Source organism: Loxodonta africana, chromosome 21, assembly GCF_030014295.1.
Source record: "Loxodonta africana isolate mLoxAfr1 chromosome 21, mLoxAfr1.hap2, whole genome shotgun sequence".
In the NCBI taxonomy this organism is placed as follows: Eukaryota; Metazoa; Chordata; class Mammalia; order Proboscidea; family Elephantidae; genus Loxodonta; species Loxodonta africana.
In genome coordinates, this window is record NC_087362.1 from 63,555,721 (window position 1) to 63,573,880 (window position 18,160).

Sequence of the window (18,160 nt, forward strand, 5' to 3'; positions counted from 1 at the left end):
GGAACAACAACAACCAAAGAATTAACATTTACCTGGTGGTCTTTAAAATATTCCTTACAAGTAAGATCACTATATATATCATTACACAAACTAAAACACTTTTTGTTTCCTTTTTTATTGTGGTAAAAAATATATATACAACAAAACACTTACCAATTCAACAATTTTTACATGTATAATTCCACGATATTATGTTCGTCATATTGTGCAACTATTACCACTATCCATTTTTCAAATGATCCCACCACCATGAACAGAAACTGAATGTCCTCTAAGCAGTGACTCCCCCTCTTCCCTCCCTGTCACCCCTGGTAGCCACTAATAAGCTTTGGTCTCTACACATTTCACTACTTCGTATAAGCAGCAACATACAGTATTTGTCCTTTTGTTACTGATTTACCTCACTCAGCATAATGTTTTCAAGGCTTATTCACGTGTAGCACCCACCCAGACTTCATTTCTCTTTATGACTGAGTAATATTCCATTGTGTGTATACATTACATTTTGTTTATTCACTCATCTGTTGATGGACATTTTGGTTGTTCCCACCTTGGCCTATTATGAAAAGTGCTCCAATAAATATTGGAGTACAGGCTTCTGTTTGTGTTCCTGCTTTCAATTCACCTGGGTATATACCTAGGATTGGGATTGCAGGGCCATATGGTAGTTCTATGTTTAACTTTTTGAGGAACTCCCAAACTGTTTTCCACAGTGGCTGTACCATTTTGCACTTCCACCAGCAATAGATGAGGGTTCCAGTTTCTCTACATCCTTGCCAATGCCTGTTCTTTTTCTTTTCTTTTTTTAATCATAGCCATTCTAGCGGGGGTGAGGTGGTATCTCACTGTAGTTTTGATTTGCATCTCCCTAATGATTACAGAGGATCCCTGGTGGCACAATGGTTAGGAGCTTGGCTACTAACCAAAAGGTCAGCAGTTCGAAACCACTAGCTGCTCCTTGGAAACCCTATGGGACAGTTCTGTTTTGCCCTATAGGGTCACTATGAGTTGGAATCAACTAGACAGCAAAGGGTAATGATTAAAGATATTGAGCCCTTTCTTGTATGTTTGTTGACTGTTTGAATATCCTCTTTGGTGAAATTTCTATTCAAGTCCCTTGTCTATTTTTCAATTGGATTTTATCTTTTTGTTGTTGTCAGAGCTCTTTACATATTCTGGATATTAAACCCTTATCAGATATATGGTTCCCAAAAATTTTTGCCTCAATCTGTAGGTTGTCTCTCCACTTTGTTGATAAAGTCCTTCGGTGAACAAAAGTAAAGCTAGTACACTTTCAAAAGTGAACGGGGATGCTATTAATCATTATTCCAAGACAACAGGAATAAACTAGGACTGCCTTTTGGCAAGCTGGATATATGCTTACTCTACTAAAGTGGTCTTTCGATAGTCACCCAACACAAAGTTTACTATTTGTAGACTGACCGTCTTTCTCTTTCTCATGGTATATCTACTCCTATCTATGTCTTTAGAATAATCCAGGATTCTTTATATTATTTGAAGGTGAAAACTTTCATTTGAGAGCCTGTTTTTCTCTTCCCAATCCAAATATTGGTTTTGCCCTACAATTTTCCAGGCAACAAACCAACCAGCTCAGCACGTCACAAGGCTTTGGGTCTCAGAACAGAATCCAAACCTGCAGTGCGATGGATCGTTTTTGTGTGGCCTTTCTCGTCATGGTTTTATAACTTCCACCAAATGACTGGGTGAGACCATGCTAAAAAGGTATATGGAACACTAAAGAGGGGACTGGTCATTTTCGCCATCCTATTAGGCTTTTTTTTTTTTTTTTTAGGCTTAAAATGAGCCATCCCAGAGATGGAAAGGAGAGGATCTCACCACCACCAAGGAAGAATGGCCAAGAGGGGAACATGTCCTTTGGACCCAGGACCCCTGCGTTGAGAAGCTCCTGGAACCAGGGGACAGAGAGAGAGAGAGCTGTAATAGTGAAGATGACAAGAAGCAGTGGCACAGAAACAACAGGTGGAGAAACCAGCAGGAGCCAGTACAGTGGGCTTCCCGGCTCACAGTGTGAAAAAGCAGAGCACCTTTGGACAGGAGCCTTGCTGGAGAAACAGGGTGCCTCTGGGCACTTGGTGAAGCTGCATGTGCTTCCCCATGGAGCCAGAGCTGACAGCCTTCAGGCCAAGGCATACTGGCAGAGTAGGGTGCCTTTGGTCACTTATCAGCAGAGTTGAAAGAGTTTTCTAATGCTTGCCCAAGCAGCCAGAGGCCAAGGGGTCAGCTGAAAAGAGGCTGTCCTGAATGGAAGAACTGTATCCTGAGTATTCCTGAATCTTAATTGTAACCTGTTACTTCCCTAAGGAACCCCATAATTATGAATATTGTCTGTGATTTCTGTGGGGGGGGGGGTCACTACAATGAATTATCAAACCCGGCAGAGAAGTACAGAATGCCATGGGAGCGACAGATGGTGTCAGAATTGGTAAAGATGGTGGAGAAAGGAGGCATGTCTGACCTCTGCCTCACAGGAATCAGCCTTGAGTTGTTGATCTTAATTCTCCTTCACCCTTGTGAAGTTAGAGGAGGTGGGATGCCACCCCCATGCCATTTTATAAAAACCTATGGATTCACGACCCAAGAATGGAGGAAATGGTAACCTTATCAGCTGAAGTATACTCCAAAAGCCACACACACCATGAGAATAAATCAATAGCCAAGTTGTAGTGTATTCTAAGAAATGATGCCACATGTCAGGAAAAATCTGTATTATCTCTCCTTAGGACATCATTTCCCCTATAATAAAGAAGAGAGTTGAACAGTACTGTTTCCCAGCAACGCATGATTTCCTATGTTAGTTACAGGCTTCTTAACAAGATACCAAGAAACAAGGACTTAAACTATGAGGCCAAGAACACCACACTCCTCATGTGTCAGCAAACCAACATACAATACCACCACTAAATGTAGAAGAGGAAATGCAAAATGAAGGACTTTCACTTCTGGACATTATGAGTAACAGTGACCAGATTTACCCTCCTGCCTTAAACACTATAAAAACAGACAAAAAATATGAAACGAAGGTTTCTGACACTGGAGAATGGAGGAAGAAATGATCCCATAGATGAGAGAAACACAACAGGAGAGCCCTGCACCTAGCATACTGCCTGGAAACAGATTCAAAGCCACAGAGTAGCGAGGGGAAAGTCAAACAGAATCCAGAGTTCTCCATTTTCATTCTTGCTGAGTTGGGAAGACAGAGTGATCAGATTTCAGGGAGGCCAAGGCAACTAGGGAAGCCCTGGTGGTGTAGTGGTTAATTGCTATAGCTGCTAACCAAAAGGTGCACAATTTGAATCCACTAGGTGTTCCTTGGAAAACCGTATGGGGCAGTTCTACCTTGTCCTATAGGGCCGCTATGAATCAGAATCAACTCAGTTTGGTTTGTGTTTTTAAGGTAACTAGGATTTGCAAGGCAGAATACTGATATAGAGAATCTACATAGAGAGAAGCAAGCAGAGATTGGCAAAAGGTTCCTTCAAGTCTGTAACTGATTACTGATCTGTGCATAAGTGAAAGAAAACTACCCAAGGCCAGGAAAAAAAAACAACAGAAAACAGTAGACTGAACTAATTTCAGACCTCACACAGGGCCAGGAATACTTTGTGTCCCCAGAAAAAAGAATGAAAAGACTTAAGCTATTGGGTAGAGACCTCAGAAAAGAATCACCTTAGGAGTAGGCCATTGGTCCTAGACTAAAGGTGTTCTAGACCCACCTAACAAAGTGTAGAAGTAACAAAGCAAGCCTCAAAAGTTTACAAACTATTCCAAATAGTGACTCTTTAGAGCAAAGGTCAACATTATTTAAAAGAATACAACATCATCAGGAGCCCCAGTAGAATTTTCAATGCCCAGCATCCAATCAAAAAGTAAGAGAGGAGAGAAAATCATGTATGATTTTATATACAGCCACTCCTCACATACTGACACGGTTAGGTTCCAAAGACCAGATCTTTACGCAAAAATTAGCATAAGGTGAAAACAGAGATGACCACATTCTATGAGTAGGAATCGACTTGATTGTAACCGTCTTAAAGCAAAATAACAAAATACTGAAAGGTTTATAATGCACATAGAAGTAAATGTATGAAAACAGAACAAAGGAGGGAAGGAAACAAATAAATGTATGCTATGATTCTTAACACTATATGAAAGGTGGGATAAAAATATTTGGAGTTATGCTTTGGTAAATTAAAGATGTATTTTGCAAACCCAGAGCAATAATTCTCAATCTGGGGTAATTTTGTTCCCTCCCTCCAGGGGCTATCTGGCAATGTCTGGACACATTTCTGGTTGTGACAACAGGGGAGAGGGGATGCTATTGGCATGTAGTGGGTACACGTTAGAGATCTAAACATCCTATACTGCACAGGACAGCCTCCACGACAAAGAACTATCCATCCCAAATGTCAACGGTGCCAAGGTTGAGAAACCACACCCTAAGAAAAACACAACAAAAAAATTAAAGAGGTATAGTAATAAACCAAAAGTGGAAATAAAGTGGAACAAAAAAAATTTTAATTAACCCAAAAGAATCAAAAGGGAAAATAAGGATATGTGACAACAAAAAAAAATAAACAGCAAGATGATCTAGCCTTCTAGTTTAAAAAACTAGAAACAAAAGGATAAATCTAACCTGAAGGAAATAAATAATTAAGAGCAGAAACAAAAAGCAAACAAAAACTAAATAACATGTTGTCGTTAGGTATCTTCGAGTCGGTTACAACTCACAGCAACCCCACGCACAACAAAAGGAAACACTGCCTGGTCCTGTGCCATGCTCACAATTGTTCCAATGACTGAGTCCACTGTTGCAGCCACTGTGTCAGTCCATCTCATTGAGGGTCTTCCTCTGCTGCCACTCTACTTTACCAAGTATGATGTCCTTGTCGAGGAGGACACGTCCAAAGTACGTGAAACAAAATTTCACTTTCCTCACGTTGAAGGAGCCTTCTGGCTGTACTTCTTCCAAGACAAACTTGTTCATTCTTCCGGCAGTTCATGGTACATTCAGTATGCCTTGCCAACACCATAATTCAAAGGTATCAATTCTTCTTTAGTCTTCCTTATTCACTGTCCACCTTTCATATGAATATGAGGAAACTGAAAATACTATGGCTGGCAACAGGCACACCTTAGTCCTCAAGGTGACATCTATGCTTTTGAACATTTTAAAGAGGTCTTTTGCAGCAGATTTGACTAACACAATGCATCCTTTGATTTCTTGACTGTTGCTTCCATGGGTGTTGATTGTGGATGCAAGTAAAATGAAATCCACGACAACTTCACACTTTTCTCCATTTATCGTGATGTTGCTTATTGGTCCAGCTGTGCGGATTTTTGTTTCCTTTATGTTGAGGTGTAATCCATACTGAAGGCTGTAGTCTTTGATCTTCACCAGTGTAATGGTTAAGTTTGTGTGCCAACTTGGCTAGGCCATGATTCTCAGTGTTTATATGTGACCACTCCCATGATGCAATCTGCTGTGAATAGCCAATCAGCTGAAGGGGAATTTCCTTGGGGGTGTGGCCTGCACCTGAATATAAGCAGATGTTCAGGCTTTTTGCTCGCTCTGTATCTTGCGGCTAGCGGCTGCCTCCTGTTCATCTGACCTCCAGGTTTGGGGACTTGAGCTATCAGCTTATCTGCTGATCTTGGGATTTGTCGATCTTCACAGCCTGTAAGCGGGAGCCCTGGCCTCCACCCTGCCAATCTTGGATTCGCCATTCCCTGCAGCTAAGTGAATCAGGAGAAGCCTTGTGATCTTCCTGCCAATCTTGGGATTCATCGGTCTTCGCAGCCCATGAGCAAGAGCCCTGCTTTTCGGCCTGCTGATCTTAGGTTCGCCAGCCCCTACGGCTACGTGAATCGAGAGAAGCCTCTATCCTGATCCAAGGACTTGGGACGGTCCAGCCTCTACAATCATGTGTGCCATTTCCTTGACATAAATCTCTCTCTGTGTATATATTTATATGCTTTACTGATTTTGCTTCTCTAGAGAACCCAGTTTAAGACATTTGGTACACAGAGTGGGGTGCTGCTCTAACAGATACCTAAAATATGGAAGTGGTTTTGACACTTTGAATGGATCACAGACTCAGAAGGAAGCGAGGAGAATAATTAACATCTGAGAGGGCACAGATGGTGAGAAACAGCAGCAGGGGGCCAGCAGCAGCAGAGAATCGGCAGCAGTAGAACCAGGAGTCTAGCATGGCATTGCACTGGCCCATGAAGCAAGAGATCTGAGTGCCTGTGCACAGGAGGCTTCCTGGCGAAGTGGGGTGCCTCTGGGCACTGATCAGTAGAGCTAGGCTTGCTGACCCACGGAGCAAGAGAACTAAGTGCCTTTCAGCCAAGGTTTACTGGTAGAGTGGGGTGCCTTCAGGCACTTATCGGTGGAGCTACAGAGCTTTCAAACACTTGCCCCAGCAAGGCAGATGCAGGCATGAGGAACCAAGAAGCAGAATCTGAAGGGACAAAAGACACGGGAAGCCAAGGTGCCTCAGTCTCAAAAGGTATGGCCTTGACCTCTGCAGTTTCAAAGGGTGCAGCCATGGCCTATGGTGTTTCTAAGGGTGGAGTTGCCTTCAGATGGACTGAGACAATGGTGCGCCTAAAACCAAGGGAGCAGAGTTACTGTCCCAGTGAGCCTGCAAGGTGGAGCTGAAGCCCAGGGCCAAGGGGCCTCCACTCAGAATCCAGAGAGTGTGGCCAATACCTAAAGCCTGGAGGGCAGGGCTATTTTATAAATGGTCTCTGAGAACAGAGGATTATTTTCAAACCTTAAAGGCTAATGTAATGTGTTCTGCCAACTTGCTTGGTACCTGTTATGCCTTCTTTCCCTTCAATTTCTCCTATTTGTAACGGGAATATTTAACTTGTGGCTGCTGCACCATTGTACCTTGGAAGAAGATAACCTGTACTCTAGATTTCATAGATGAAGAGGAATTTTTGGATTTTGGACTTGGAGTTGATTTAAGACTTTTGCTTTGATATGATGGGGTGAATATGTTTTACACGCGGCAAGGACACGAATTTTTGGGGGCCAAAAGTTGGAATGTCATGGATTGAATTGTGTCCCCCAAGGGTGTCTGTTGGCTTGGCTGGATCATGACTCCCAGTGTTGTGTGATGGTCTACCATTCTGTCACCTGATGTGATTTCGCTATGTGTTGTAAGTCCTGCCACTATGATGTAATGGAATGGACTGGCAGCAGTTATATTGACGAGATCTTTAGGGCTGGATAGTGTCTTGGGCCAATCTCTTTTGAGATATGGGAGAGAGTGGTGAGCAAAGAGACAGAGGGACCTCATACCACCAAGAAAGCAGTGCTAAGAGCAGAGTGCATCCTTTCGACCAGAGGTTCCTGTGCTAAGATGCTCCCAGGCCAAGGGAAGACTGATGACAAGGACCTTTCCCCAGAGCCGACAGATGAAGAAGGCCTTCCCCTGGAGCTGATGCCCTGAATTTGGACTTGTGGCCTACTAGATTGAGAAAGAATAAATTTCTCTTTGTTGAAGCCATCCACTTGTGGTACTTATGTTATAGCAGCACTAGGTGACCAAGACAACCAGTAACGCTTCAAGTCCTATTTCCTTTCAGCAAGCAAGGTTGTGACATCTGCATATCACAGGTTGTTAACAAGTCTTCCTCCAATCCTGATGTTGCGTTCTTCTTCACATAGTCTAGGCTCTGAGATTATTTGTTAGGCATACATATTGAACAAGTATGGTCCAACCCAAAACCCAGTGCCGTCAAGTCAATTCCGACTGATAGCGACCCTATAGGACAGAGTAGAACTGCCCTGTGGAATTTCCAAGGAGCGCCTGGCGGATCTGAACTGCCAGCCTTTTGGTTAGCAGACACAGCACTTAACCACTATACCACCAGGGTTTCCGAATAAATACGGTAAGAGCATACAATTCTGATGCACACCTTTCCTGATTTAAACCACGCAGTATCCTCTTGTTCTTTTCGAATGACTGCCTCTTGGTCTAAATACGGGTTCTGCATAAGCACAATTATGAGTTCTGTAATTCCCATTCTTCACAATTTTATCCATAATTTGTTATGATCCACACAGTTCAGTGTTGTTTTTATCACTACGGCCATATTTTCCAACTATTGATCCTTCTTCTTTGTTTCCAACATTTGCATTCCAATCACCATTAATTATCAATGCATCTTGATCACGTTTGATCAATTTCAGACTGTAGAAGTTGGTAAAATCTTCAATATCTTCATCTTTGTTATTAGTGGTTAGTAAGTAAATTTGAATAAAAGTCATATTAACTGGTCTTCCTTGTAGGTATATGGATATTTTCCTATCAGTGACAACACTGTACTTCATGACAGATCCTGAAGTGTTCTTTTTGACGATGAATGTGACGCTGTTCCTCTTCAATTTGTCATTCCCAGCATAGTAGAGCACATGACTGTCTGACTCAAAATGATCAATACCAGTCCATTTCAGCTCACGAACACCTAAGACACAGATCCTCAAGCATTCCATTTCCTTTTTCACAACTTCCAATTTTCCTATTTTCTTACTTCGTATATTCCACATTTCACTTATTAATGGATGTTTGCAGCTATTTCTTCTCATTTTGGGTCATGACACATCAGCAAATGAAGGTTCTGAAAGCTTGACTCCATCCACATCATCAAGGCCAACTCTACTTTGAAGAGGCAACTCTTCCCCAGTCGTATTTTAAGTACCTTCCAACCTGAGGGGCTCATCTTTCAGCACTATTATCAGACAATGTCCTGTTGCTGTTTATAAGGTTTTCGCTGACCAATTTTTTTAGAAATAGATCGCCAGGTCTTTCTTCCTAGCATGTCTTAGGCTGGAAGCTTCACTGAAACCTATCCACCATGGGTGACCCTGCTGGCATTTGAAATACCACTGTCATAGCTTCCAGTATCACAGCACTATGCAATGCACCACAGTACGACAAACTGACAAATGAGTGGTGGAAGAAAAAAAAACAGAGAAAATCAATTAAATCAAAGCTAGTTTTTGGAGAAGATCATTAAAACTGATAAACTTCTAGCTTGATGGATCAGGGAAAAGGAGAGAAGACCTAAATTACCAATTTCAGGAATGAAGAAAAAATCATTGCTATAGTTCCTACAGACATTAAAAAGGACAATAAGGGAATAGTATGAACAATTTTATGATAATAAATTCAACAACTTAAATGAAATAGACAAATGCCTTGAAAGACACAATCTACCAAATTTCACTTAAAATAAATAAATAATCTGAAGAGCTCTATATCCTATCCTATAAACCAAATTTGTAGTTAAAAATCTTCCCACACTGTTGATCAAAAGACTTTATCAAAAGGTGAAAAGACAACCTACAGATCAGAAGGAAATTTTTGGTTGAAACCTTAATCCAAAATACATAATAAAATTAAAAAAATAACTCCTTCAACTTAACAAAAAGAAGACAACCCCATAAAAAAATGGGCAAAGGATCTGAACTGAGAATTCATCAAAAAGGATATTCAAAGCACACGAAAAGACGCTCAACATCTCTGATCATTAGGGAGATGCAAATCAAAACCCCAATGAGATACCACCTCAACCCATGAGAACAGCAATGATCAAAAAAAAAAAAAAAAAAACCCAGAAAACAACAAGTATTGGCAAAACGTGGGGAAACTAGAACCCTCATCCACTGCAGTGGGAATGCAAAATGGCAAAATAGTTCGGGAGTTCCTTAAAAAAATGAACATAGAACTACCATATGATCCAGCAACCCCAATCCTAGGTATATACCCAGAAGTGAAGGCGGAAATGAAAACAGAAACTCCTACACCAATGTTCATTGCAGCACTTTTTACAATAACCAAAATGTGGAAACAAACGAAATGTCCACCAACAGATGAATGGATAAACAAAATGTAGCATATACATACGGTGTAATATTGCTGTTGTTGTTGCTGTCGTTAGGTGCCGTTCAATCTGTTCCTACTCATAGCAACCCTACGTAAAAAAGAACGAAACACTGCCCAGTCCTGTGCCATCCTCACAAACCTTGTTATGCTTGAGTCCATTGTTGCAGCCACTGTGTAAATCCATCTCATTGAGGGTCTTCCTCTTTATTACTGACCCTCTACCAAGATGATGTCCTTCTCCAGGGACTGATCCCTCCTGAGAACATGTCCAAATTATGAGATGAAGTCTCACCATTCTCGCTTCTAATGAGCATTCTGGCTGTACTTCTTCCCAGAGAGGTTTGTTCGTTCTTCTGGTATATTCAGTATTCTTCACCAACACCATAATTCGAAGGCATCAATTCTTCTTCAGTCTTCCTTATTCATTGTCCGGCTTTCTCATGCATATGAGGCAATTGAAAACACCAAGGCTTGGGTCAGGTGCACCTTAGTCCTTAAAATGATATCTTTGCTTTTTAACACTTTAAAGAGATCTTTTGCAGCAAATTTGCCCAATGCAATGTGTCCTTTGATTTCCTGACTGCTGCTTCTATGAGCATTGACTGTGGATCCAAGTAAAATGAAACTTTTTAATATTTTCTCTGTCTATCATGATTTGCTTATTGGTCCAACTGTGAGAATTTTTGTGTTCTTTAAGTTGAGGTGTAATCCATACTGAAGGCTATGGTCTTTGATCTTCATCAGTAAGTGCTTCAAGTCCTCTTTACTTTCAGCAAGCAAGGTTGTGTCATCTGCACGTTGCAGGTTGTTCATGAGCCTTCCTCCAATCCTGATGCCCCATTCTTCTTCATATAATCCAGTTTCTTGGATGCTTTACTCAGCATACAGATTGAATAAGTATGGTGACAGGATACAATGCTGACACACATATTTTCTGACTTTAAAACATGCAGGATCCCCTTGTTCAAACGACTGCCTCTTGATCTAAATACAGGTTCCTCATGAGCACAATTAAGTGTTCTAGAATATTACTGAATCATAAAAATGAAGTCTTGATGCATGCCACAATATGGATAAACTTTGAGAACATGCTGAATGAAATCAGTCAGTCTCAAAAGGACAAATATTATTTGATCTTACTTTGTTCCAAAAGGGATGGGATGAAGAATTTTTGAAATAGGGTTGATGGTTGCACAACACTGTGAATGTAACTAATGCATTTGTACACTTTAGATGGTTAAAATGGCAAAATTTATTTTTTACATGTATTGAAATAAGCAAAGATATAGAAACCAAAGATTATTAGTGGTTATCAGGGGTGTCAAGGAGGGAAAAAGAGTGAGTTTTTGCTTAGGGGACACTGAGTTTTTGTCAATGGTGGGATAATTTGGAAAAGGATAGCAAGAATGGTTGCGTAACTTGGACAGTCTAATCGATGTCACTGAATTACAAACACAGAAATTGGTGAACTGGCGTATGTTTTGTTGTGTATCTTTTCATCACAACAAAAAATAGTTTTTATTTTAAAAAAATTTTTCCCACAAAAAAATCTTAAGTCCCAGATGGCTTCACTGGTGAATTTTACCAAGCACTCAAGGAAGAAATAATACCAATTCTAACCTAACCCTTCTATTTTATAAGGCCAGAATTGTCTTGTTAACTCAAAATTGATCAAAGATTTAATTATAAGAGCCAAAATCATGAAACTTCTAGAAGAAAATATGTTGTGACTACGTATTAAAAGATTCCGTTGAAATGATATTCTAGAAAAGGCAATACTATTGTGGCAGAAGGCAGATCAGTGATAGCAGGGGCTGAGGGTCAGGGGAAGGGATTGACTACAAAGGGGCACAAGGGAATTTTCTGGGGGTGACAGACATTTTCCACGTCATTACTGGAGTGGTGGTTACATGGCTGTATATCTCTTTCAAAACTAATCAAGTTATACAGTTTAAATAAATGTGAATTATACCATTTAAATATGTGAATTATCACATTATACCTCAAAAAAGCCAATTAAAAAATTATCAACTGAAAATTCTCTGGAAAAACTTTTAACAGCATCTTGAGACCGATAATACGTAGTTATATAACCAAATAAAGTTATTTTCTCAGAAGTGTTCTCATAGCAAAGTGAAACGGTCAGTGCATGCCTTGATCCAATGTACATTTACTGATCGGATACTAGATGCCAGGCATCTTAAGGCAGAGAGAACAAGACAAAGCCCCTGCTCTCACGTAACCTCCGTGAGAGAAGAGATACAATAAACAAATAAATGAGAAATTCAGATGAGAAGTGCTATGGAGAAAATAAAGTAGGATAATTTCACTGCTTACAAATTAGTGGGGGTATAAGAGAAGAGGGCACTACTTTATATAGAACCGTCACTTGAGGCAAATAAGCTGAGATCTGAACAAAGAGAAGAAGCCAGCTATGCCTAGATCCGGGATGTCAGGAATGCGGGCAGAGGAAATAGCCTGTGGCAAGGCACTGAGGCGGAAGAAGCTTCCTGGATCTGAGAAGGAAGGCAGTGTGACTACGGCATGGTGAGCCCAGTGGAGAGAGTGCTACAAGGGGAAGCTGGGCAGATTATGGAGGTCTCATTGGTGACGGTAAGAAGTTTGGGCTTTATCCTAGATACAACAGGAGGCCTTTAGAAAATTTTAAGCAGAAAAATAATGTGATCTGATTTTGAACAGACCACTCTGGCAGCTGTAGAGAAAAGAGGAAGGTGCCAAGGGGAACAAACGTTCAAGCAGGAAAGAAGTCAGGAAGCAGCTGCAGTAGTCCAGGCAAGGGTGGACAGTGACCGGGGACTACAGTGACAGCAGGGGAGACAGCAGGACCTGCGACTGGACTGAATAAGTGAAGTGAATGAAAGAGAGGAACCAAGAACAACACTTAGGGTTTTCATATGAGCAAATGATGGGCAGGTGAATAAAATCAGAACATATTAAGACATTCTGTAAACAATATTATAAAATGCAATGAATGGTGAGGACAAAAACATCCCTGACATGTGCAGAGTTTTAAATGCAAATATAAACACAACAAGGTAGCTAATATAGAGAAGATCAAAGCAGGTCCAGCCCCTGCAGACTGGGGCTCAAAAGTGTGGCTTTAAGGCCTGACAGTAGCTGAATGACCATTCTTTCTTCCAGTTCGCCCTCTCAGGGCACCTGAGTTAAGGACACACCTAAAGCATTTCTGGCTGATCCTGACTATCTTGCCTATCAGAGTCAAGTAGAAAAAATGGGAGCGAGGGCTGTCCTTTCACAGGCCAGTTTTCCATAAAGGATTAAAACAATTCCTAGGAAATACATAAATGCCAGTCTCATTTACCCCGATTATTCCTTATTCCTATGCTATCAATACTAAGATCCACTGACATCATTAGGGGAAACCATCTTAATGAACAGATCTGTTAAGTGCTTGTGCTCCACTGAGGGGCAATTAATCTGATGCAGGCCAAGTGGCAAACACAACATACGAAGCAATACTTTGGGACCTGTGCCTTTACGTAAATCCTTGGCAACTCTGTAATTAAGCAACTCTTTTTTGAAATTGCTTCCAACTGTCTCTAATCCTTTATGACTTTTTAGAAAGAACCCTGTAATTTTCATTTAAGAGCTTCTAATTTATCCAAACTCTATAAAAGAGGCTGAAGCTTCCTGGATTATGAGACATTTCCAGCTTTAAAAGATTATTCCTAATGACTTTTAGGAAGACAGCAGAGATACCTCAGAATAGAGCTGGAATCAGCATTTGCAGAATTTATTCAACAAACAGAAAAGGGGTCACAGTCCTCGCTGGCTAATTACTGTGCACCCCAGAAGTAGGTGAGAGAGCTCTGGACATTCACTGTGGTATGAGATGTCATCTCACATGAAAGGCCACAAATGAAAAGGCCTAGGTTACACTCAGGTGATGAATTCACGCCCAGGACTTCCCTGGTTTTACCACTGGGAATCATCCCGGGTCCTGGACAAACCGAGATAAATTTATTCAGCACTTATATCCTTGGTTTTGTTGTACAGTGTGTCACCAGAGCTACTGGATCCCAAATTTGTTAAAGTAACAATCAGGAGCTTTGCTAAAGGTTCTTTTGAGCTTAAATAAGCCCAATAGTGAAATCCAATCTCCCTAGCTTCACACAATCACTGAAGCTTTTCGTTCTTACTCACCTGTCCATTCTCATTCCTCAATCTTAATACTTATGACCTTATTTTTCCTAGATGTGGGGACACCCATGACTAAGAACACTTTCAGAATTTAATAGCCAACGAAGGGGTAGGGGAAGCTCCCTGGCAAGACATTGGCATAAACTCAGGTCTCTATCTACCCCATTTCTAGATTTCCAATGAGATGATCGATGGAATATAAAAACAGATGAAAGCCTCTTCCAGCATTAGACATCTGGGAAAGGTGCACAACATGCCAGAAGCTACGAGAAATTGTGCTGGATATAGTGTAGGTGGGATTAGATTAAAAAAGGGCAAAGAAGGCAGACATATGATCGCCTACTCTAAAAGAGCAGCACGCCAAATGGCTGCATTGAGGACATCCCGAGAGAAGTGTTCATCCTCCTAGCTCAGAAGGTGGAGGGCAGGAGAGCAAGGAGGCTACGGGACACCCAGTGGCAGCCCTCTTGCCTCTGCAGGGCAGCACTATATGCACACCACCTGTGGTATACTCAGGCCCCAGCATGTGTTGCTAGTACAAGCTGCCACTCTGACCAGAGAACCGGGCATTGCTGAGGAACTGGAGCAAGTGGCAGTACCAGGGGTGGTCCTAAAGCTTAAAAACAAGTTATTCAGCACACATCCATGTATCAAATCTCTAATCTGGCTGTGTAAAGCTACATTTTCTTCCATCCATTTTCAATTAAAGAATTTCACCAGGGTTCCATACTAATCTCTTACAAGACCAACCTGAACACCTACTTGCCTATGAGCCAGTAGTAGTTCTCTTTCTTTAAGGGTAAACAGGGAGAAATCACCAGACCTACGCAAAGCTATTACGGTCCAAAGGAAACAAATAACTTTTAGAAAAGATCAAAACTATCTCTTCTAAAAAAGTTTATTCAAACTGATGGGAAAACATTTGAAAATTCCCAATTTTTCAAAAAGACCCTTGGTTCAAGAAGGCACTGTGTCTGTGAGAATGGGGCATGCAGACAGGAAGATGGAACAGTAGGAAGTATTGCTTGGAACAGTTTTTTGTTTTTTTTTTTAAATATTATTGCTTTGTTTAAAATGACAGACAAAAATGAAGAGCATAATGCATCCTACAGAAAGTCCAGTTGTTGAAGTGGGTGATTAAACTCAAGAAATTCTCCCAGAACTCAGATGGAAAATGAAAAATTGTGACAGAAAAAATAAGACATGAGAGACAGATTCTGTAGGCCAACATATGTATAACAGGAATCCCAGAAAAACAAAGCAGAAAACAGAGAGAGAAAAGAAAAACAAAGAAATAATGGAGTAGTTTCCAAAGTTGCAAAAAGGCCTGAGTCTGTACTACAAAGTGGCTGACCAAGTACCTAAACATACTCTGGTCAAATTTTAAATTCCAAAAAATAAATGTAAAATATTACAAATGTCCAAAAAGAAAACATAGGCCACCACAACACAACCAAAATAAGGATGACCTCAGACACCTCCCTAACATCAAATGTCAGAAGTCATGGGAATAGTATCTATAAAGTTTTAAGGGAAAAGTACTGTATGTTACCCCAGAATCCTATAGCCATTTAAGGTGACCCTGACATGCAAAGATGTTAAAAGTATATGCGACTATAAAAAATAACACTTGAAAGTAAACATGCTTCACCTAAAAAATAATACACTAAAAATCTAAGTCAAAAATCCAAGATAACATATTTAAAAATACCTGGGAAGTGGGCAGAATGTTAAAGAAAACACTAACATCTTAACAGAAAAAATGGGCAAAAGCTGATTCACCAATGAATAATAGAAAAAAGTACAGTTTTCCACCATTACCCAAAAGTCAAGTGTCCCTATGAAACCTTCCATAAGCAAAAATGGCATAAAGCGAAGAAGTAATTACATTAATTTATATGGGAAAAATTATTAAGCGTTCCCAAACCCAAAAACTAACCTACCACATGATACCTAAAATAACACTAATATATAGTAAATGCAGGAACACTGAGTGTAGTTCCCAGGGAAGAAGTTTGGCAATGACATTCTGGATGCTCGGGGTATGCCATTACTTTTTAATAGCTTGCTGCAAAACAAATACTGAACGCTATTTCTGCTTTTCACCTTTTTGCATAAAAGCAAAAATCCTCTTCTGATTTAGTTAGCAAAAAAAGTACTAAAGCAGGTCTTTCATAAAAGCAAAGTGGCATAAAATGAACTTTCGAAAAGCAGGAGATACCTGTACACAAATGGCCGCCAAACAAGGGAAAAGCTCAACCTCGTCAATAAATCAAAAAATGAAACTTAAAACAACAGAATGCTATTTTCACCTATCAAATAGGACAAATATTTTTAAATTGTAATACCTAGCATTGTCTAGGGTGAGGTGAGGTAGGCAGAAGTATAAATCAATAACCACAATTGTAGTAGCAATGTAAATTAAAAACAACCCTTCTGAATGATTCTGACAACATAATATGTAATATGTACCATCAAAAAAAAAAAAAAAAAACCCACTGCCATTAAGTCGATTCCGAGTCATAGCGATGCTACAGGACAGAGTAGAACTGCCCCATAGAGTTTCCAAGGAGCGCCTGGTAGATTCGAACTGTTGACCTTTTGGTTAGCAGCTGTGGCTCTTAACCACTATGCTACCAGGTTTTCCAATATGTACCACGAGTTTTAAAATATTCACACTCTCTGACACAGGCATTCTACTTCTAGTAATTTTTCCTAAAGAAATAATCAGAGACGTAGACAAAGATATATGTACAAGGATGTTCACTGTAGCAACAGTTATGAAATAAAATTTAAAAAGACATGAATTAAGTGTGTGAAAATAGGGGATTTGTTTTTAAACCAGTTTTTTAAAAACACATTTTCAAGGAATATTTAATAAGGAAAAATGCTGAAGATAGAAAAGTATTAAAAAGAAAAAATAACACATGAGATCTAATGTACTAATTTTCTAAAAACAAAAAAAAAATGAACCATATATTCTGAAATACAGAAGCAACACTAAAGGAATTAGACAAAAAACGCTATAAATGTTATTTCTGTGTGGTGATATTATGATGGATTTTTATTCTCTTCTTTACACTCTCCTCTAGTTTGTAAGGACCCCTGGTGGTACTGTGATTAAGAGTGTGGTTACTAACCAAAGGGTCAGCAGTTCAAATCCATCAGCTGCTCCTTGGAAACCCTATGGGGGCAGTTCTACTCTGTCCTACAGTGTTACAATGAGTTGGAATCAACGTGATGGCAATGGGTTTGGTTTGGTTTTATAATTTGTAAATTCTCTACCATGAGCATGTACCATATTTTATCAATTCTAAGGTACACAATTTTACATATTTAACATCTCTGAAATTGGAATGCATCTTAAAATTTATGATATTTGGATAGTATATATTATCGCTTTTGTACTTATTAATAAAAAATAAAACAATTTAGGTATGATTATTTTTTAAGGTCCAAAGGGAAACATTCAATGAAGAGACCCTTAGAAAAAAGGTATTCACCAAATAAAAAGGAAAAGATCTAATGCAGGGTGTCTTTTACAGCACACAGTCAACAGTGAAGGCAGTAATAGCTTTGGGTAGTTTTGTAAATCATCCCCGAGATATAACTTTCCATGGGAGTGAAAACTCTTTTATAAAAATAACTGCCCAGGTGAAGATGACCTCGAGGTACACAGCTTTCCTTTCCTGCTTTTTTAAATTAACTTTTATGGAATGCTTAGTTTGTTTGGGGGTTTTGAAGAGAACTAGATTCTTGAGGTTAATAATTCATTTTTGCTTTCTAAATATGCAAAAACAACTTTAATCCCACTTTGGCAAGGGCTGCCTTCCCCTTTTACTTTTCCAGGCTGAAACTGTAAATAATCTTCCCAAGAAACCTGAGGGCAAAAGGGGGTGGGGGAAAAGGAAGGATGAGAAGAGATGGGTTAGGCTGACAGGAGAGTTGTAAGCAGCAGTTTTCTTCTTTACTCCCTCTGTATACGCACGGCCATCACTTCTACCCACTGCTCCAGTGAACTGTGGGGACCAGGA

At 40.0% G+C, this 18,160-nt stretch overlaps 1 protein-coding gene across 9 annotated transcripts in view; it reads right to left on the reverse strand.

Annotated features, from left to right (window-relative positions):
- Window positions 1-18,160, reverse strand: part of FTO (FTO alpha-ketoglutarate dependent dioxygenase) — a 412,272-nt gene that overhangs the window by 243,060 nt on the left and 151,052 nt on the right. The window lies entirely within an intron of this gene.